General features: G+C 47.0%; 2 long non-coding RNA genes across 4 annotated transcripts; both read right to left on the bottom strand.

The window, feature by feature from the left end:
- Positions 1–2693: 2693 nt before the first annotated feature.
- On the bottom strand, positions 2694–21361 carry LOC135292154 (uncharacterized). The gene is made up of 4 exons (XR_010354662.1): positions 20672–21361; positions 3670–4316; positions 3561–3588; positions 2694–3466 (listed from the first exon to the last, which is right to left on the bottom strand). It is a non-coding gene; the product is annotated as an uncharacterized LOC135292154 (long non-coding RNA).
- On the bottom strand, positions 12076–15422 carry LOC135292153 (uncharacterized). 3 transcript variants are annotated; one of them, XR_010354660.1, is made up of 3 exons: positions 15217–15422; positions 14101–14164; positions 12076–12936 (listed from the first exon to the last, which is right to left on the bottom strand). It is a non-coding gene; the product is annotated as an uncharacterized LOC135292153 (long non-coding RNA). The 3 variants fall into 3 exon arrangements; XR_010354661.1 differs by having other exon boundaries at positions 12082–12544; XR_010354659.1 differs by having other exon boundaries at positions 12083–12547.
- Positions 21362–21753: the final 392 nt, after the last annotated feature.

Consider the following 21753-nt stretch of genomic DNA (forward strand, 5'->3'; position numbering starts at 1 on the left):
CCGCAAAGGCTGCGAGAGCTGCAGCTTCCTTCAGCTGAACCCTGAAACTGAGGCAGCGCGGGCTGCTCAGCCCGCTTCAGCCAGGGCGAATTAATGTGTTCTCCCCTTCAATTTCATCCCCTAAGTGAAAAACACATACACTCTCCTGTAAAAATTTATTAAGTTGAATGAAGGAAAATAGGAGAAAAGGACCATAGAGCAAAGGATGCATCTTGGCTCTCAGCAAAGACCACACTTACCTTTGGGGATACCCTCAACTACCGTTACCCTTACATGACCCTGTTGCATATTAATAGTCCTTATGCATATCCCTAAAGTAGTTTATATTTTCCAGGAACTATTTTACATGGCCCCTCCTGAGGTCTGCCTTTATTAGAGCATGCGTGTTTCTTGGCTGTGGTTTCGGCTCCTTCTCCTTATCACTTCCAGTTTGAGTCTTGCTTTGCTTCATGCTTTGTTCAGACTGTGCGTGCTGTTAGTTGGCATAGCTGTAGCAGGTGTCCTCATCCTGTGTTCATTGGGTGTTATCCCACCCAAGCAGGCATTTTAACACAAGCATAGCTATTTCACTATTATGTCTAAGCTTAATTAACAGCAGAAATACAAACTATATCTATATAGCAAAATTACTTTAACATCATGCATATAAAATCCATTTTAATATTTATGAAAAGCCAATATTATAATTTGTATCTATAACAGCCTATAATAGCAGAAAAAAGGGGTTTTCCACAAATTAAATCCTTCAAATGATGGCAAGAGGTGGCTTTTACCTCAATTCAAACCCTTTAAAAGGAGGGACAACAGGGCTGCCCCCTCAATTTAAACCTTAGGATGACTAAAATGGGGGGGGGGGGGGGGGGGGGGGGGGTGGCAAACTCCAAATCAAACCCATAATATGACAACAGTATTTCTTCCCTTTCCTTTAAACCTTTAAAATAGAACACAGGGATTCCCTTTCACCCCTCTGATACCCCTAACACCTGGGAAAAGCAGGTATTCCTTAAATCAATACCCTAAAACCACAAGTGAAGGGGGATCCCGTCCTATTCAAACACAGGCAATAATGGAAGAGAACTTGCTTCCCACACTTCATATTTCCATTGTCCTCGCAATCCCCCCTTTTTTTTTTTTCTGGGGGCACCGGGGAGGGATTGGCAAGATGAAATGGAAAACGGAAAGAAGTCCCCACTACAAATCCACACGAGCTCACCTGTTCAGCTGCTGCTTCCCAGCACGAAGCTTTGGCCCTCGCCACCTCCCTTAAGCAATGCCCCACGCATCCAATTGCATATCCAGGTGCTCCCCGAGACCCTCGGAGAAGCTCTGACTGTCCTTCCCCGAGACACCCCCGGGAGCCCCCCATAAACCCCTCTGCTCAGCAGCTCCAGGCAAAAGGGAGCTGACACAAACCCTCCCCCTAAAACAGCCCCAGTCATCATCCTCACAGCTCACACTCGGGGCTGCTCTGTGATTCTTCCCAAATGAATTTAGAGACAAATTACTATTCTTCAGCAATACCTATAAACACGAAAAACTTGTCATGTTTTAGTATTCTACACCCACCCCCTCCCCGTGAATTTTGTGGCAGCTTTGGGTCCCTCTGGAGGACGGCACCCAGCATGACCCCGCTCATTCGCCACCCACCTGCTCCCCCACCGCCGTGTGGCTCCCTCTCCTCGGGACCTTGGGGTGCCCCAAATGACATCAGAGCCCCGAGTCTTGACCCCCCTTTCCCCACCCCCAAAGAAGGCACCGAACGAGTCAAACTGCCCTGGAGAACAGCGCAGCGCTTCCTTCAAGCCCTTTCCACACGCACATCCCCCCAAAAAGGGACTCCGCCGCACCAAGAAAGGGGGGGGCAGCCCCCAGAAGGGCTGAAGTTCCTCCCCAGCCTCGCTGTCACCCCCGAGGGGCAGAGACAGGGAGCGGCAGGGACGGCTCGGCACAGAGCGGGGCCGCTCTCAGCGGCATGTCGGGAGAGCCGCAGGTCCGGCAGGGTCGGGCGCTGTGTCTGACCGGCACGGGGGGATCCGCCGAGAGCGCCGGCCCCGTGCGGGGACTCCTGCAGGGGCCGAGGGGCGCCGGGCTCCGGCCCTCTGGGCTTTATTCTCCGGCGCCCCGAGCCCCCGCGGCCGCGGGGAAAGAACGAAAGGGGGAACAGGAAGAGAGGAGCGATAGCAGGGTAGGGAGGGAGGTCGGACTGGGGAGGAAAGCGGGAGGGGAAGGGAAATCCCGAGAGAAGGAGAAGAGGGACCGTAGACAGAGGAGGGAGAGAGAAGGGGAATAGAAGGAAGTAGCGGGCTAGGGACAGGACAGGAAGGAGCTGAGTTTGGGGGGGCAGAGGGGAATGCGGGCAGGAGGAAGGACGGGTAGAGAGAGGGACAGGAGGGGAAGCCTCACAGAACCCCGAGCCCACCCGGCCGTGCCGGGGATGCTGCGCTCGGCGGAGCTCGGTTCGGTTCGGCTGCACCCGGCTCTTCGGCTAAACTCGGCTATTATCGGCTAAACTCGGCTATTATGGGCTACGCTGGGCTCGCTTCGGCAGAACTCGGAGCCGGTCGCTCCGTTCGGCTCGGCTCCGAGCCGCCTCACGTTCAGCGCGCGCAGATCGCTGCGCTCCTGCAGCCGGGTCCCAAGGGCGGCCCGGCCGTCGCACGGAAACCCCCCCAAGCAAGATTAGACAAAGCAGCTTCTGTGTTAAACCCTTTATATCCCATAAGGAGAAAACTGCTCTACCTCATCTTTTTCCACTCATTTTTCTTTGATTTCAAAATCAGAGTTACGAAAACCTACTCGAGAACAATATTTAGTAAGTAATCAATAAAGTAATCCTGTAAATTTCATAACCTGAAGAAAAAGTTATACCTGTTTCCACAAAAAATAAATAGACGAGATTGCTACTCAGTGTCAAACATTATTTAAAATACACCAAAAAAACCCTACATAAATAGTTCCACAACCAAAACAAAACACATAAGCAACCCTAACTAAAACCACGCATCCAAATACAGTGTTCATCAGTCACCAATCCTAAAAATCCATTTTCTACATACATTGCTAGTATACCTCTTAACACCTAACCTTATCCCTCGCAAACTTTAAATTGTAAATCAATCCTATATACCACAAACTCTTAAAATACAATTTATACACCCTTACCCAAATTACAGTTAAGCCACAAAAATTAAAATTACTAAAATCATTAGAAAAAAAAATACTTGTATAATATTAGCTACAAAAAAAAACCAAACAAAAAACCAGAAAACCACAAAGAAGTTGCCTCAAAGTATCAAAAATAAAATTCAAAACAATTAACAGGACTAAGACACAACATAATAATATATTAAAAAAAAAAAATCACTTGAACAGAAATTTACTCCTCAAGATCAATTCCGACAAGAGCCATGAACCGGGTCAGTTGGCCAGTTGCTGAGGGGGTCTCGGCGTAATACCACTGGAACACCTAAAGCACACAAACGAGAACGGAGCCTAAGTGTTGCACCAGAAATCGAGACCTGAGCAATACCACCTGCTTCCGTTCACCAGTCTCTGCTCACCTTGCCTGCTGATACCCGGCTTGACTTCCTAAAAATCAAGAGAAAGAACAACGCGGTGAACACAGAGTCTCCACGTACACTTCCCCTGCAAAGACAAATGGAGACTGACCTGCTCTGCAGAGCCCACTCACTCGCCACGGGTCCCTCTGCCACGGATTTCAGCCGGCTGCACCTGAAAGAATGTTAGGACAAAAGTCAGAGTGCTGCAGGATACCACAGGAGCTCCAGACATCTAGCGTCAATCTACAAATCCCATCCAGAGCTCACCTACACCCTGCATTACAAATTTCCAGGCCCCCAGGACTTCTCCTATGATACCTACACCAGGCTTTGCAGCAGGGCAGAGCGGCATTGGCCCAAACACCCAGACACCCGTGACACAGAACAGGACAAACCATAAGCCCCTCAAAGGACTAAGGCACAAGACACGCGACATGAGACATCCAAAAGACACAGAAGGCACGACAGACAAGTGACACAAGTGACAGGCACCGGGACCGCTCTGCCCTGAGCACCTCAGCACGCTGAGACTTCTCCTCCATGTGGCCTAAGGGGCCATCTCCTGCACATCCCTGCCTCCAAAGAAACTACTCAAAAGGCCCTCCCAGCACCTTGCTTCCATCCCCTCAGCGTGGCACAGCCCTCGACTTATCTCTCGAGCATCCTGGGATGAGAATCCACGTCCGCTGCAAAGGAAGGCCACCTCTCTCGCTGGCAATGTCCTGCAGTCACCGGGCTCTGGTCCCTTGGTCACGGCTGCAATCAGCAATACAATCATAAATTTCCGAAAGGACAATACCCAAGAATTTCACCAAATATGTCAATTCCATTTTCCCACAATCTAGCTACCACACTTATTTACAAAGACCCCCATTCCCAATGTAGTTAATAAAACCTCTGATATCTTTGCTAAAATCACCCTTAAAGCTAAAAAAGCCCTGCCTCTAACTAAATAAACACAAATAATCCCTGTCTGGTGAACTATATAAATTCATTAACTTAACACTTCAGACCTGCTAAAATATAATACCTTAATGAACACCTGTACACAGTATACGCTATCCTTATCATAAAATATAAAACAAACCTATTTGTTTTACTAACCTAATACAAATATAAAGTTTAACTGTAATACAACCTATAAAACCCACACTACAAATAAAATTCATAAGTTCCATTTTGACCAAAAAATTAATATATTCTGAACATGAACTTTGTCTAAAAGAAATATTTCAGCAACCAAAAAAACACAGATAAATCCTTAGAATAGCTACTATAATGCCAAGAACCACCAAACAAATGAACACCTAACCTCAACTATCTAGGAGAGGCTACAACAAAACTTCTTTAAAAACAACCCTACAAATATCCATTATCTCCTCAACAATACACCTCCAGCAAGACCAAGCAACTCAAAATAACCAAACTCCCATCCAAAAAATATTCCATAAACTAAAACACCAAAAAGTAATCAACAAAACCTACTCAGCTTTCAAGAACCCCATTTAACCCATGCACAGATCTAAAACAAATTAAAATTAACTATAAACTGCCATACCTTAAGTAATTCCACCACTAAACACTACTGTATCAAACTTATTAAAACTGCAATACAAACAAAAATCCAAAACAACAAAATAACACGCCATTATTAACATTACCAATACGTTTTCCCCTAACATTTCCTCTAACAAACAAATACAAACCACCATGTACCTTCACTTAAAGAACATACAACACACCTATAACCAACTGCCCCGGAAACAAAAACACAGTCCTACCATCTACCATAAACGCAGCCAAATTAAACTAAAAAATCACCTCCAAAACATTTACAATAAACCAACATCAGATAAAAAGTATAGCAAAAATAATTGAAACACCCATCCAAATTCTCCTCAAAAACAACTTGATCATGAAAAAATACAAAACCAAAAAGTCTACTGCAAAGATCCAATTCCTAAAAGTAAAATAACAAAAGAAACAACATCAAATTCCCACCAATATCATTAAAAAGTCAGAATAGCTCCACCAGCCAAAAAAAAACCCTAGCCTTTAATAAAACCCCAGACCACCTCAAAAACAAACACTAAAGTGCAATTCCTCTGACCATCCCAACTACCATTATTAAAATGCATATGCTATACAAAACTGTCTTCGACCCTGCCATCAATTCCACATAATATTAATTACTCTCATCATACATTGCACCCATATCACAAATCAAAACCACACTAAAACCGTGAAAATAGTTACAAATTAACCCCAAAAAACAAAACTTTAATCTCTAAGTAACAAGGAAAAATAAAAAAACCCCAAAAAAATCAAAAAAACCCACAAACCGAAAAATCTCCACCATGCAACCAAATACTAGGAAAAAAACCCCACACTACACTCTTTTCACTAACAATTCTTATCACATCACATAAATGGAACAAAATTAAAAACCAACCCTATAGGAAACCACACAGCAAATGCCAGAAAGCACTAAAAAAAGAAAAATCCAACCAACTTACTAAACTCCAAATTGTGCAACAGACCCCTCATGTTATTAAAAAAAATAAGCAAATCTCTACCTCTACGCTAACTCAAAGAGGCAGCAATACTCTATAAAATTAACTTAATAACTAAACAAATTAACGATACAATGAAAATTGAAAACAATAAAAAAACCTACTCAAATAACTACCAAAAAACTCACCATATAAATACCCACATCCCCAAAAATAAAACCAATAAAAAGCAAAAACAAAACAAGTCAAACTACCAAAAAAAAAAAAAAAAAACAACTAGAATTAACAAAAAAATTATTCCTGACTCAATAAACCCAAAATTCCTCCGTCCAATAAAACAAAAATACTACCTAGAAATAAACACAAAGCCAAAGGATAAATGTAACCAGAAACAATACCTCCCTAACTATTCGTAACCATAAAACACACACTACAATCAAACAAACCAAATACATAAAACCCCGATAATATGATAAACAAAAATGCAATAATATGAACTTTTAAAACCGCACAAATTTACTACAGGACACTACCTAGAAACAAACACTACATACGCTAATAAAAGCCACCACAACGGAATTTAAAACCTACATTCCACTTCAAGCTTCACGATCCATAAAAACCATAGTCAACTATAAAAAACATATCGTTTAAAAGCATTATACCCCACAAAAAAAAAAAAAAAGCGACAACAAAACTCAATTCCAAAACAGCCCTGTCATCAACGCCTGAGCCAACAACCAAAACATCGAAGAAGTTCACGATACACCAACTGCAAACAAAATGATACAGTAAATTCCTACAAACCACCTCAAAGCCACGACGTAAAAGAACTTTCCATAATTAAAGCCGCGGCTCCCGGCGGGAACGCGGCTCCTCCGGCGGCTCCTCCTCCGGCACGCAGGGGCCGCGCCGCGCCGGGAGAGCCCCGCCCGCTGCCCCTGCCCGGCGGGGCCGGCACCGGGCCCAGGGGGCCCCGGGCGGCGCCCGAGCCCCCGCGCCCGGAGCGGCCGGCAGCGGCCGGGGCCAGCGCAGCGCCCGTGCCGCCTCTGCACGCCCGCCGGCCCGGCACGGCTCCCCTCGGCTCCGCACGGCTCGCACCGGCGCGGCTCCGGCACTCCCGCGGCAGCCCGGCCGCGTTCCCCCTCCCACCGCAGCAACTGCCCGGGCCGCGCCAGGAGCGCTCCCGCGCCGCAACCTTCGGGGCCGGGCCGCGGGCACAAGAAGCGCCCTCAAAGGCAGCGGCACGGCCCCAGTTCAACCCCGCAATGGCTGCGAGAGCTGCAGCTTCCTTCAGCCGAGCCCCGAAACTGAGGCAGCGCGGGCTGCTCAGCCCGCTTCAGCCAGGGCGAATTAATGTGTTCTCCCCTGCAATTTCATCCCCGACGGTAGCAGAAAATGGGGTTTTCCTCCAACTGTGGTCAAAGAGGGATTTTGACCTCAGTTCAAACCCTTGAAAAGGAGGGACAACAGCGCTGCCCCCTCAATTTAGACCTTAAGGATGATGAAAATGGGGGGCCTACCCTCAAATCACCCATAATACGACAAGAATTTTTTTTTTTTCCCAGAGGGCACCGGGGAGGGATTGGCAAGATGAAATTGGAAAAGGAAAGGAGAAAAGTCCCCGCTACAAATCCACACGAGCTCTCCCGTTCGGCTGCTGCTTCCCGGCACGGAGCTTTGTTCCTCGGCACCTTCCTTTGAGCAATGCTCCACGCATCCAAGTGCGTATCCAGGTGTTCCCCCAGACCCTCGGAGAAGCTCTCGGCGTCCTTCCACGAGACAGCGCCGGGAGCCCCCCATAAACCCCTCTGCTCAGCAGCTCCAGGCAAAAGGGAGCTCAGGCGACCCCTTCCCCATAAAACAGCCTCCTCCCGGCAGGAGCCGCCCCCTCCTCATCCTCGCAGCTCAGGGCTGGGGCTGCTCGGAGCCCTCATCATCCTCAGAGCTCACAGCTGGCGCTGTTGCCACGCTCCGACAGCGTCTCTGCCTGTCCAGCACACAGCCCGCTCCTCACAGACACAGACCAAACAGAAATCTACTCCGGCTGTCGGCTTTCCCGAGTCCGCCTGGTTACGCGATTAAAACACGTACGTGCAGCGGCGGTTTGGTTCGGCTGTTGGTCTAAGCTGGGCTTGTTTCGGCACTTCGGCTGAACTCGGCTATCATCGGCTCTTCGGCTACACCCGGCTATTCTCGGCAAAACTCGGCTATCGTCGGCTCTTCGGCTACACTCGACTATTCTCGGCTAACCTGGATTTTCCCGCCCTTTTGGCCGCCCTCTTGAGAAGGTCAAGCCGGTCCGCGACACGACGCGACACGCCACTCTCCAGATGGCGGCCGCGAGAAGCCCTCGGCAAAGGGAGGCGTCTTTGCTCAAGCCTGTCAGCGCCCGCCACAAACGCCACCGCCCGCGGCGCCGCTGAGCGCACAGCCCGTGTCCACAGCACTTAAATCGCCACAGAAAATTCCTCCGGGGCCGCGCCGGCCTTGGAGCGGCGTGCGGGCAGCTCAATAGACACACCATGGGCCTCATTTTTCCCGCCCTTTTGGCCGCCCTCTTGAGAAGGTCAAGCCGGTCCGCGACACGACGCGACACGCCACTCTCAAGATGGCGGCCGCGAGAAGCCCTCGGCAAAGGGAGGCGTCTTTGCTCAAGCCTGTCAGCGCCCGCCACAAACGCCACCCGCCCGCGGCGCTGCTGAGCCCACAGCCCGTGTCCACAGCACTTGAATCGCCACAGAAAATCCCGCCGCTGCTGCTCTGGCCTCGGGGTGCCACGCAGGCAGTCCAGTAAACGCACGGAGGTCCTCGACTTTCCCGCTCTTTTTTGCCGCCATCTTGAGAAGGTCGAGCGCGTCCCGGCCGAGCCCCCCCCCACGCCGTCGGCCGCTGCAGCAGCGCGGCACAGAGAGGCGTTTTCGCCGCCGCCCCTCGGCTGCCTGTCGGGTGGCTGCAGTACCGCGCTCTAGCCACAAGGCGGCGGCGCTGCCGCCCGCCTCAGCCGGGGGGAGCTGCAGTACCGCGCTCTGGCCACAAGGCGGCGGCGCTGCCGCCCGCCTCAGCCGGGGGGAGCTGCAGTACCGCGCTCTGGCCACAAGGCGGCGGCGCTGCCGCCCGCCTCAGCCGGGGGCGCCGCACGCCGCGGGGGCTGCGGGCGGGGCGGGGGCGGGGCTGCGGGCGGGGCGGGGCGGGGCTAAAACGAACAGGGGGGATCCCCTCCAAAACCTCTTCTGAAATAAATGCCCCAAAACAACCCGGAAGGGGGAAAAAAAAAAATCCCTGCCTCTAACCCAGTAACAACCAAAAAAACCCCACAAAGCCTTTCTTTTAAACAATATTTAAATATATTGCATTATTTTTTCATATTTATATTCACTTTTATATCCATATTGTACATGGATATATCATGTTTAGTTCTACATTTATAAATTTATAGATAAATTCATATTCTATATTACATCTACTCATATTACTTTACTTATATATGTTTATGCATTTCTTTATATATTGATTCTATATTTCTGGATTCATATTTTTAGTTCTGTAACACATATTATTTAAAATGAAACCCCTGCAGCTATCCAAAGAAAAGCCAAAAAGAACCTCTTTCTCTTAAACTGTGTTTAAATTTTTTTTTAATTACTTTCAAAATTTATATTCATTTACACTTAAAATGTATACTGACTTACAGTGTTACTTGTATTCTACATTTATTCTCATTACATTATTTATATTTTATATTTCTATATATATTTTTATATCTTGATTATAGATTTCTATATTGATAATTATGAAACAATATCCATATTTATATTATTTAAAATGAAAACTCCATCTCTAACCAAATAAAAACCAAAAAACCCTTTATTTAAACTATATTTACATATTGTAATATTTATCTTTTTTCATATTTATATTTATAGTTTCTATTGCTCTATAATATTCTTTATATTCTATATTACTTACCTTCATATTACTTACATATATTTAAATTTGTATTTATGCTTTAATTCTAATTATCTGTCTTTATACCTTTATTACGAATTTCTATATTTAGATTTATATTTCTATAATACTTTACATGATTTCAAATAAAACCCTTGCCTCTAACAAAATAAAAACCAAAGGCAGCCCTTTATTTAAACAATTTAAAAATATTTAAATTATCTCTTTCATAATTATATTTACATAGACATTTATAATTTTCTTTATATATATTCTAGAATATATAATATAATATTATTTTATATCATCTATTAAATTAGATTATTTATATTTAATATTTACACCTATTGTTATATATATTCTATATGTTTAAATTTGATTTATATTTTCAGATTAATTATATTTATACTATTTATTAAAAACCCCTGCCTACAACCTAATAAAAACAAAAAAACACCCTATTTTAAACTATATTTAAATATTTTTATATTTACAATCTATATTTATATATTTGTATAGATATACAACAGACAGCATTTTATATATCATATTATCTTTACAATAGTACACTATATATTATAGTTTTATGTATTGATCTGTTTTCTGTATTTATTTTTATCATCATAATTTCATTTTTCTTTTAAAATTTGAAGCTATTTCTATTTTAAACTATAGAGTAAACCATATGCATTCACTGACCTAACACATCAGAACCACAAAAACCACCATACCCTGCTCAGCACCAGGCCGCAGTACACACTCGCCCCGTCACACCGTTTAAAAACAAAACCTGTTTCTATTACTAACAGAACAAGGATTCCACCACACTTAACCCCATTCAAAATTCAAATAAACCCAACTATAAATCAATTTTAAAATCCCATTATTATTACCCCAAAACCTCCATCATTTATAAGCGTAAACTTCCTCCTCAACCAACATCTCAAAAACCCAAAAAACTCAAATACACATTTAAAATGAAATAACTGCTAATAAAAACAAATGGCATAAAAAATACATCAGACCAACTCACTAAACTCCAAACTGTACAACTGACCCTAAACACGTCTAAAAAAAGCCCCCAAAGCTCTACCTTTATGCTAACTCACAAATAATAACCAATAACCCATAAAAAGAATTTTTAAAAAGCTAATTAAAAGCATAATAAAAATTGAATATTAAAACACTTAAAAAGATCACGACACAGATTTTAAAAAATTGCCTATAGAAACCCACCACATAAATGCCCCTGAGCCCAAAAAATAAAACTAAAAAAAAAAAACCAACCATTTATCCAGAAATAAATCGAAACCTATGAAACACCAAAACCGTAACATTCAAGAGGTACACCATATTGTCATACACCAAGCAGAAACAATATAAACCAATACTATGAATTCTTAAAAACCACTTGAAAACTGCTACATTAAAAAAACTTTCAAAAATTAAAAATGGCATCCAGCGAAAGCCATCTAATAAATTAACACCCAAAACTCCAGCAGCCCAGCTAGCCCTACCAAATCTGTATCTTTACACATACACAACCAAAATCCCAATATTATACATCTCAGAAGTCTATTAAGGAAACCTATTGAAATTAATTCTACCTCAAATACAAACCAACCCCATCCATAAGGTTATCTTCACTCCAAAACCAAATTGCACATAGTTAATAATACCAAAAAGGAAAACAACACACCATACATCCACCACCAAAGAATATACGAGTGAAGGGAAAAAAACCACTTTTCTTTTTTTTTTTTTCCACACTAACTTCTTTTATTAGCTAGGAAAAAAAGATTTTGCCAGGACTGCAACAACTTCTTCTTCCTCTCCTTGGTCTTCTTCTGAAATGTCCCATCTCGTTCCATATTCCTCACAACTTTGGAGTTGAAATCCAAGCAAAAACAAAATGCACAGTCCCCCTGTGCACCGGATGCTCTTGTCACTTCTCGGATTCTCCATTTCACTCCACATCTTATCACACTTTCAGTCTTCCTGCTGTCCTGCCGTGATGAGTTTCACAGATTAATTGGTACATGTTAATGGAGGATTTTTCTCCCTCCCTCCCTGCCTCCCTCGTTGCCCCAGCACTGCCAAGCCCCCCCCACCCCCAAATCAGGTCCCTAAACACCACGTCTACACATCCTTTCCATGTCTCCAGGGACGGGGACTTCCCTGGGCAGCCTGCTCCAATGCCTCACCACCCTTTCAGTGAGGAAGTGTTTCCTACAATCCAATCTAAGCCTTCCCTGGTGCAACTCGAGGCCATTTCCTTTTGTCATGTCACTTCTTCCTTGGGACATCTCGTCACTTAAACCTTACCTGCTCCTTACCTGGGAGGTCTCTGCCTTGCCTGCACGAGAGGAGAAACACTCCCGCGGCAGGAATGGCAGCTCAGCAGTTCCCACACCAAGGCAGGCGGAGCAGCAGTCCTCACCAGAGCTCACGTGCCACTTTTCAGTGGTTGGCTCTGCTTCTCCTCCCAGGCAGACAGATCTCTGCAGAGTGCTTCCAAATTGGCTGCTTAGGAGGGGGGAGAAACACCTCAGCCAACTCCTTTAGCCAGACTTAGCTGATGCCTTTGCCTGCTTTGCCTCTTCCTGACCGCCTTCTGCTAAGAAAACAGCTGCCTTTGGACGTCTAGGGGGAACTTTTATGTCAGGCTGGAAAAGGCACTACAGAGATGTGCCTTGTTTTTAAAGGCTCAGCCAAGAAGACAGACAATGGCAGCTTCTCCATCCCCACTGCATGCGCAGCTGTGGCACCGGGCCAGCTCTGCTCCTCCTTCCATGGGGTCCCAAATCTGCTGCAGGAACTGAAGGCTACTTCCGTGTTCCAGTGTCCTGCTTTTCCCGAAAAAGATCTTTCAGTGCCGTTATCCCTCCACGGAAAGGGCCTTTCTGTCTCACACACTCGGTGACACAAGAGGGAAGAGGATTATAGGTGTGTGCTCTTTCTAGCTTTCAGGTGGCATTTTAGCTATCACTTACACAGATTCAAAGTATTTTCTTTTGAAATAATAAATAGTACTAAGATAGCACTTTTACGCTATTGCAGAAATAGCAATTGCTGACAACGAGGCCATGTCCTTCTCGGTGGAGGAGAGCCATAAAGACAGAGATTCTGTGACAGAAATTTTACAGGATGTCACTCCACGGAGAGCACTCACTTCCACAGGAGCTGGCAGGTCAGCTCCTCCACATCAGACAGCTAACCAGGACAAGCCAGCCTCGGGCTTCACGAATGGCAAGGCAGCAAGAGACATATTGAGGCCAGGCCTTAATAATACCATTAGGATTCCCACATCAAGTAAGAGCACGCACGGCACAGGATGCAGGTTCTTGCCTCTCCCATGCTACAAGTCCTCCAGGCTACAATAGATGCTCGGGCTCTGGGTCTGGCAGTTTTCAAACTGAAGATGCTGAATTCTGCTAGCGAAGGCTAAGAGAGGCGCTTTGAACAATAATCACGTTTGTAAAGGCGCAGGCTGCCTCTGTCCCCCACGCGCAGCCAGCTGGAGGCCACTGGCCACAGCCGACGGTGCCCTGGGTCTGGGCTAACTCATTTTCACACCTTCTCCACCAGGCAAAGCGGCACCACTTCCCTGTGCTGCCTGAAACGGTCCCTTTCACCCCTGGCCAGGCTTTATGCCCTAACCAGCCCCTGCTCTGCAATTCCACGGCACACTGCAGGACAGGTTTTAGGCAGTAGCAGCGTAGCTCAGAGACAGCACAGTCACGGGTCCTGCTATTCTCAGCTCTGCTGGGGGAGGATGCACACCCCATTGACTCCTCCTTTCAGCAGGAGCCTTTAAAGCCCCGGCAGCAGCAGCAGCCACGATTCCTAAACCCTCGCTGCCTTTGGCAGCGCCAGCTCCTGCCTGTGTAATCCAATTGACTGGGGGCGATCAGCCACCAGCACAGGATTTTATTCCATGGCAATTACACCTGGCAGATTAGACTGGCGCCTGATGACACGGAGCTAAGAATGCCTGTGGCAAACAGCACGCTGTACAGCTTAAGGCTGTTGGCAAGCGAGAAGGCATTTCCCCGTCCCACCACTTTATGTGCTCTTACCTTCTACGGAATGAGGAGCCCCAGAGTCCTGAGGAGGAGGAGGAAAGGATTTTGAAGATTCCTGCTACAAAGAAAAGGGAAAAAAAAAAGGAAACTATATCCAATACTCCTGAAAATCCCACAGGAGTAGGCCGCAGCAATATTTCGTGTGCGTGACACTTTGAGAAAGAAAGAAGTGCAAACAGTGCAGCAAGAAAGAAATTCTAGGTTTGATGTCTTTGGGATGAACAGGGCCTTTAGGACTTTTCCTTGTGGCAAAGCTTGCGTGGTCTCCGCGGGAACATGCGTGGAACGTGTCGGGACGGCTCAGCTGAGGTGACAGATCTGGGGGCACAGCAAAGCAACCTGGCCCAGGGGAAGGTGTCCCTGCCCGGGACAGGGGGATGGAACTGGGTCGTTTTTGAGGTCCCTTCCAACCCAAACCATTCTACGGTGTGATGCAACAGGAGAGGTGTAAGGGACGAGAAGCATGAATTCCTTTGGAAGGATAATTTTTGACCCCTCTAGTAGCAGGCTTTTCTTGCAAGAATTGCTTTGCTCTTACACTGACCTTGGTCGAAGGTGCTTCACCGTGCAGAGAGCGGTAACAGCCTGCTGCACGCCTTGGTCTTGGCCAGTTCACAGAGACCTAGTGGGGGAAAAGCCCCCAGTACTGCTGTAACAGGAGCAGATACTCCTCCCCACGTTTGGAAACATCCATTAGGGATTTTTCCAGCCGATGGCAACAGCAGACCGCTTTGTAGTGCAAGGCCAGACTTTGCAGGCGGCATAAAACCGGGCTGGGCTGCACCCAAAGCATCTCTCAGGTCAGTTTCTCCTGCTCCTGCTATTGAGCCTGCCTGGTACCTCAGGGCATGGGCACCGCAACAGAGAATAAGTCAGTGCTGCAGAAAACTGCACTACAAACTCTGGAGCTCTCGGTGGCTTTGCAGGGCTTAAAGACACCTGGTGCATTTTAAACAGATGAAAATTATGGCTGTCCCCGAATAAACGGAATTTCTCTCCTAGACATCTTCTTGAAAAATAATAATTCAAGGGGTGATCAGAATGGGAGCACAGACAAACACAAAGCCTAAAAAATACAGTGTCGTCTATGAAAAGGTGTGTCTCCCCTACCACGTCCAGAAGCACGATGGATGGACCAAACGTTTCACCACATCCCTTCTGAGCCGCCTTCACCAGCTGCTCTTGGGAGGCGCTTGTTATTGCCTTGGGAAGGTGATTGTCCTGCTTGAAATTGTAGGCTCAGCTTTCAGCCTCTGCAGGAAGGAGTTGTGCCACGGATCCCCGGTGCTGCAGACGCCCACACCCGTGGAAGGATCCGGGGGGACTCCACGGCCCAGCTCCACCTCTCTCTGCCCAGGCCCTGGGGAAGATGTGGGCAAAGTTATTTTTCACAATTGGCACCCCTGCCATCATCGCCCCCATCAACACTTTGAGAGCGCTATTGCTTTTAATAAACAGCAACACTCTTCTGCCACTTGCAAATTACAACACGAATGAACCCGGAAGACGGGACACAAGAGAAATTTACAGCCGAGCCTTCAAACCTTTCTCTCCAAAATGCAATCAATGCGGCGCTTTGCCCTTAAGCTCAAGTTAAGAGAAGAATTCACAGAATCATTTCGGTCAGAAAAGACCTGTAGGCAGTGAAAGTCAGCACTTCGGTGTGATGTGAAGCTTGGGGAGCACTGAAGAGGATGTAAAAGTCACCTGATATTCTTTGGAAATAAAAAAAAAATTGGAAGCAATTAATTAATAACTAATTCCCTGCAGAGACGACACAAGGCACAGGTTGCAGGGGAGATGCCTGAAAGCCAAAGCTGCGCTTCAGTGCCATCTAAGCTGGGAATTTTGCAGGGTGCCGGGACACAAGGTTGTTTTCACCGTGATCAGCGAGCAGCGGCCACCCCAGAGCAGGAGGAGCGCAGCTCAGAAGACCTGGCTGTAAAAAATACAGCTTATTGTCCCCAAGCACGTGCCAGTGGTCTGGAAAAGGGCGAAACTGCTTGACATGACTATTGTGTCTGCGAAAGCGGGGAGCTGCTCGCGCCTCCTCACCTAACTGATGCTCTCAGTTGTGGTGCCACACAAAACCACCTGGCTGTGTTCCGCTTCCCTGGGTCTTTTCTGTGCAGGCAACTCCAATGCCATTGTAACTTTTCTGCTCTCACGTAATTCTTCCAGAAAAAAACAGCATCTTGAAGGGGAAACCGCCTTATCGCTGTCCTAAAATCCTCTAGCACTTCTGGTAACGCACGGCACACTCCTCACATGTGTTATCTTTATGTTAACACTGTTTACAAATGCCCTCAAGAAACCCAAATCCAACGGAGAAAGTTCCACTTTGCTCACGTTTCAATACGGGGGTGGAACTGTCCCCTCTGAAAGAACTTCACCAGCGGTACAAGATGCAAAAGAAAAAAGCCAACCTGTGAATGCCTGCCACGCTACAGCACACAAAGCCGCAGCCGCTTTTAATGGGTTAGGCTGAGGCCTTCTCTCTTGCTCCTTTGCTCTTCTAACGTGAAGGACTCTGAGACATCTTTGAACTAGCTGCAGAGATGAAAGATTTAGTAAACAAGTATTCCTTATCCCATTCCCGTTAAGAGTTTGTCCTGACTGATGCCCTCTTCCTCCTGAGGTTTAGACCGCAGTTTCATTTCCCACCCCCCCCCCCCCCCCCCCCCCAACGCTCCCCTCACCATTTAGCCCCCGAAGCATTTCACAACAAGATGGGCAGAGGCCCAGTAGTAATTCGACTGACTGAACACTGGAAATGCAGACAAAAGGAAAGGCTGGAAATCACTTCAGTTCTCCCAGCTGGCGCTGCCACGTCCCGAGTCCCAGGCACGACAGCCCGCGTTCCTGACGGTACCTGTACGCGGCTGCGGGCAGACCTCGGCTCCTGCGGCAGCTTGCAGCCGCAGCCTCACATATCCACGCGGAGCTCGTCCGTGGCCCAGGACAAACCCACCTCTCCCTGCTGCTCCCGCGTTGCGCCTGTGGAGCAGGGAGGGAAGGAGAGGCACACAGCTTAACGCAGAGGCAGTGCACAAGCTGCCAGGCGCCACCCATCTCATCTGCACCCAAGAGGAAAGCTTCTTTTTCAAAACTTGCCATCGTGCCATCTCTTGGCAAGGACAAGCGAGTCCCGGCCCAGCCGCTCGTCCCGAGACGGCGACGGCTGCCGCTCCCCGGCACAGGGAGGCGTCTGTGCCATTGCCTGTGGGTGCCCGCCCGACACCCGCCCGCCAGCGGCGCCGCTCACCCACAGCCCGTGCGCTCAGCACCGCAAACGCCACGGAAAATCCCGCCGGTGCGGCGCCGGGGTGGCGTGCGAGCGGTCTGGTACACGGACCGGAGCCCACGCTTTTCCCGCCCTTCCTGCCGCCATCCTGGGGAGGTCAAGAGAGTCCCGGCCCAGCCGCTGCCGAGGTCGCGGTCGCGGGCGGGCCCCGGCAGAGAGACGCGCCATGGCCGCTGCCGGCCGGCCGAGTGTCCAGGGGCTGCAGTACCGCGCTCCGGCCACGAGGAGGCGGCGCTGCCGCCCGCCTCAGCCGGGGCTGCGGCACGCCGCGGGGCTGCGGGCAGGGCAGGGGCACGAACGGACAGGGGGGATCCCCTCCAAAAACCGCCTGAAATAAACGCCAAAAAACCTGCCTCTTACCCAGCGGGAACCGAAAAGCCCCTTTTCTTTAAAACCATGTTTAAACGTATTTCACATTTTCCATATTTACATTCACAAGCACATCTGTAAGAGACATTGAGGTGCTATGTAATTTATATGATATATTAGGCCTTTTCCTATTATTTATATTTATTTATATTTTATATTTTGTAAATGTCTTTGTATACTGATTATATATTTCTATATTTAGATTTACATTTCTACATTACTTATATTGTTTAAAAGAAAAAACCCCGTCTCTAACCAAATAAATAGAAAAAAGCCCTTTTTTAAACTACATGGAGATATTTGTATATTTATACTTTCCATAATTACATACACATTAATATTTACAGTTTCTCTTGATGCATTACAATTATATATAATACGTAAAATATTTGAATAATATAGATAAAAGATTACTTATATTATGTACCACATCTACTGGTACAACTTGTTTTTCTTATGTTTTTAATTTTTCTATATGTCTTGATGTATTTATGCTATACGTCTACCTTCATATTATTTGTATTCATAATTTTTATAATAAAAACTCTGTCTATTGCCAAATTTAAAAAAGAATCCCCTTTACTTTAAACTATTTAAAAATAGTTTACATTTATATTTTTTTCTTTATATTTTTATTTGTTATATATGATATGATAACATATTGATGTACTGTATTTATGTATTTTTATATATTTCCTATAATACACTATAATAAGATATAAACAGTATTCCTTGAATTATGCATTGTATCGATTTATATTGTTCTATATTTTTGAACATTTTTTCTTTTCATATATCTCTTCATATATTTGTAAGAGTTCCGTATTTATATTTTTATATGGGATTTTGTTTATATTTATAATCGATATTAATATTTCTAGAAACTTATAAAATACTGGATATTATTAAACAATATAGTATCTTACTGTAATACACAATACTGTTTATCCTACATGTTTTATTTTTATAAATTCAGTCTGTTTTTAAATTTTAAGGTTTTTTGTCCCATTTCTGTATATATGTTTGCTTTGTTTAATTGTAGTTATAATTTTACATTGAAAATCCAATCCCTAAATAAAATGACAAAACAAACAGCAGCAAATTCCCACCAATATCGTCCAAAACCATCAAAGTTGCTCCACCAGCCAACCGACTACCAGCAAAAAAAAACCCACACGACACTCTTTTCCCTAACAATTCTTGTCACATCACAAAAATGCAACGAAAATAAAAGAAAGCCCTACAGAAACCCACGCAGCAAATCTTAAAAACTACTAAAAAAAAAAAAAAATAAACCACTTTACTAAACTCCAACCAACATACCCCTGACCCTGAACGTTACTCAAAATATACCCAAAATTCTACCTCTACACTAGCTCACAGAATAACCAATACTCCGGTAAAAATCACTAAAAACCCCGAAGTAATTAACGATATAAAAATAAATTTCAAACATTAGAAAAATAAAATAACTACCTACATGAAAAACTTCCTAACAATATCCACCAAACCCATATTCTCAAAAATAAAACTAATAAACAACAACCAAATACATCAAATGACAAAAAAAAAAACACCAAAAAAAAAAAAAAAAAAAAACCCAAAACCCAACTGAACTAAATTAACAAGAAAAAAAATATTCCTAACTCAATATACCCAAAACGCCTCGAACCAGCAAAATAAAATACCACCTAGAAAAAAATACGAATCCTAAAGCTAAATGTAACCATAAAACAATATCTCCCAAATTATCCATAACACAAATACATACACTCCAACCCAACAAAGCAAATAAGAGCCCGGTAAGATAATCGACAAAAATGCAATTAAAAGTATTCAAAAAACCCCTCACCCATTAACTACGTGACACGACCTCAACCCCCCCCCCCAAGACAAACACCACATACTCACGCAAATGAGAGCCGCCACAACAGAATTAAAAACCTAACCTCTACTTTATTCTATAAGCCATAAAAACCACTGAAACCCTTAAAAAACATAATACCCGGGGGAGGAAAGCGGGCGACAACAATACTCAGTTCAAAAAAACCCTTACCATCAACGGCTGAACGAGAGCCATAACGTGCCAAGCAGTTCACCATATCCCGCACCGTACATCAACTGCAACGAAAATAAAACGATACGGTAAATTCCTACAAACCACCTCAAAGCCACGACGTAAAAGAACTTTCCATAATTAAAGCCGCGGCTCCCGGCGGGAACGCGGCTCCTCCGGCGGCTCCTCCGGCACGCAGGGGCCGCGCCGCGCCGGGAGAGCCCCGCCCGCTGCCCCTGCCCGGCGGGGCCGGCACGGCTCCCCTCGGCTCCGCACGGCTCGCACCGGCGCGGCTCCGGCACTCCCCGCGGCAGCCCGGCCGCGCTACCCCTCCCAGCGCAGCAACTGCCCGGGCCGCGCCAGGAGCGCTCCCGCGCCGCAACCTTCGGGGCCGGGCCGCGGGCACAAGAAGCGCCCTCAAAGGCAGCGGCACGGCCCCAGTTCAACCCCGCAAAGGCTGCGAGAGCCTGCAGCTTCCTTCAGCTGAACCCCGAAACTGAGGCAGCGCGGGCTGCTCACCCGGCTTCAGCCAGGGCGAATTAATGTGTTCTCCCCTGCAATTTCATCCCCGACGGTAGCAGAAAAAGGGCTTTTCCTCCAACTGTGGTAAAAGGGGGATTTTGACCTCAGTTCAAACCCTTGAAAAGGAGGGACAACAGCGCTGCCCCCTCAATTTAGACCCTTAGGATGATGAAAATGGGGGGCCTACCCACAAATCACCATAATACGACAAGAATTTTTTTTTTTTTTTCCAGAGGGCACCGGGGAGGGATTGGCAAGATGAAATTGGAAAGGGAAAGGAGAAAAGTCCCCGCTACAAATCCACACGAGCTCACCCGTTCGGCTGCTGCTTCCCGGCACGGAGCTTTGTTCCTCGGCACCTCCTTTGAGCAATGCTCCACGCATCCAAGTGCGTATCCAGGTGTTCCCCCAGACCCTCGGAGAAGCTCTCGGCGTCCTTCCACGAGACAGCGCCGGGAGCCCCCCTAAACCCCTCTGCTCAGCAGCTCCAGGCAAAAGGGAGCTCAGGCAACCCCTTCCCCCCTAAAACAGCCTCCTCCCGGCAGGAGCCGCCCCCTCCTCATCCTCGCAGCTCAGGGCTGGGGCTGCTCGGAGCCCTCATCATCCTCAGAGCTCACAGCTGGCGCTGTTGCCACGCTCCGACAGCGTCTCTGCCTGTCCAGCACACAGCCCGCTCCTCACAGACACAGACCAAACAGAAATCTACTCCGGCTGTCGGCTTTCCCGAGTCCGCCTGGTTACGCGATTAAAACACGTACGTGCAGCGGCGGTTTGGTTCGGCTGTTGGTCTAAGCTGGGCTTGTTTCGGCACTTCGGCTGAACTCGGCTATCATCGGCTCTTCGGCTACACCCGGCTATTGTCGGCAAAACTCGGCTATCGTCGGCTCTTCGGCTACACCCGGCTATTGTCGGCAAAACTCGGCTATTGCCGGCTCTTCGGCTACACCCGGCTATTCCCGGCAAAACTCGGCTATCGTCGGCTCTTCGGCTACACTCGGCTATTCCCGGGCAAAACTCGGCTATCGTCGGCTCTTCGGCTACACCCGGCTATTCTCGGCTAACTGGATTTTCCCGCCCTTTTGGCCGCCCTCTTGAGAAGGTCAAGCCGGTCCGCGACACGACGCGACACGCCACTCTCAAGATGGCGGCCGCGAGAAGCCCTCGGCAAAGGGAGGCGTCTTTGCTCAAGCCTGTCAGCGCCCGCCACAAACGCCACCGCTCGCGGCGCCGCTGAGCGCACAGCCCGTGTCCACAGCACTTGAATCGCCACAGAAAATTCCTCCGGGGCCGCGCCGGCCTTGGAGCGGCGTGCGGGCAGCTCAATAGACACACCATGGTCCTCGACTTTCCCGCCCTTTTGGCCGCCCTCTTGAGAAGGTCAAGCCGGTCCGCGACA

The sequence above is a fragment of the Passer domesticus genome, unplaced genomic scaffold (genome assembly GCF_036417665.1).
Source record: "Passer domesticus isolate bPasDom1 unplaced genomic scaffold, bPasDom1.hap1 HAP1_SCAFFOLD_221, whole genome shotgun sequence".
Taxonomy (NCBI): Eukaryota; Metazoa; Chordata; class Aves; order Passeriformes; family Passeridae; genus Passer; species Passer domesticus.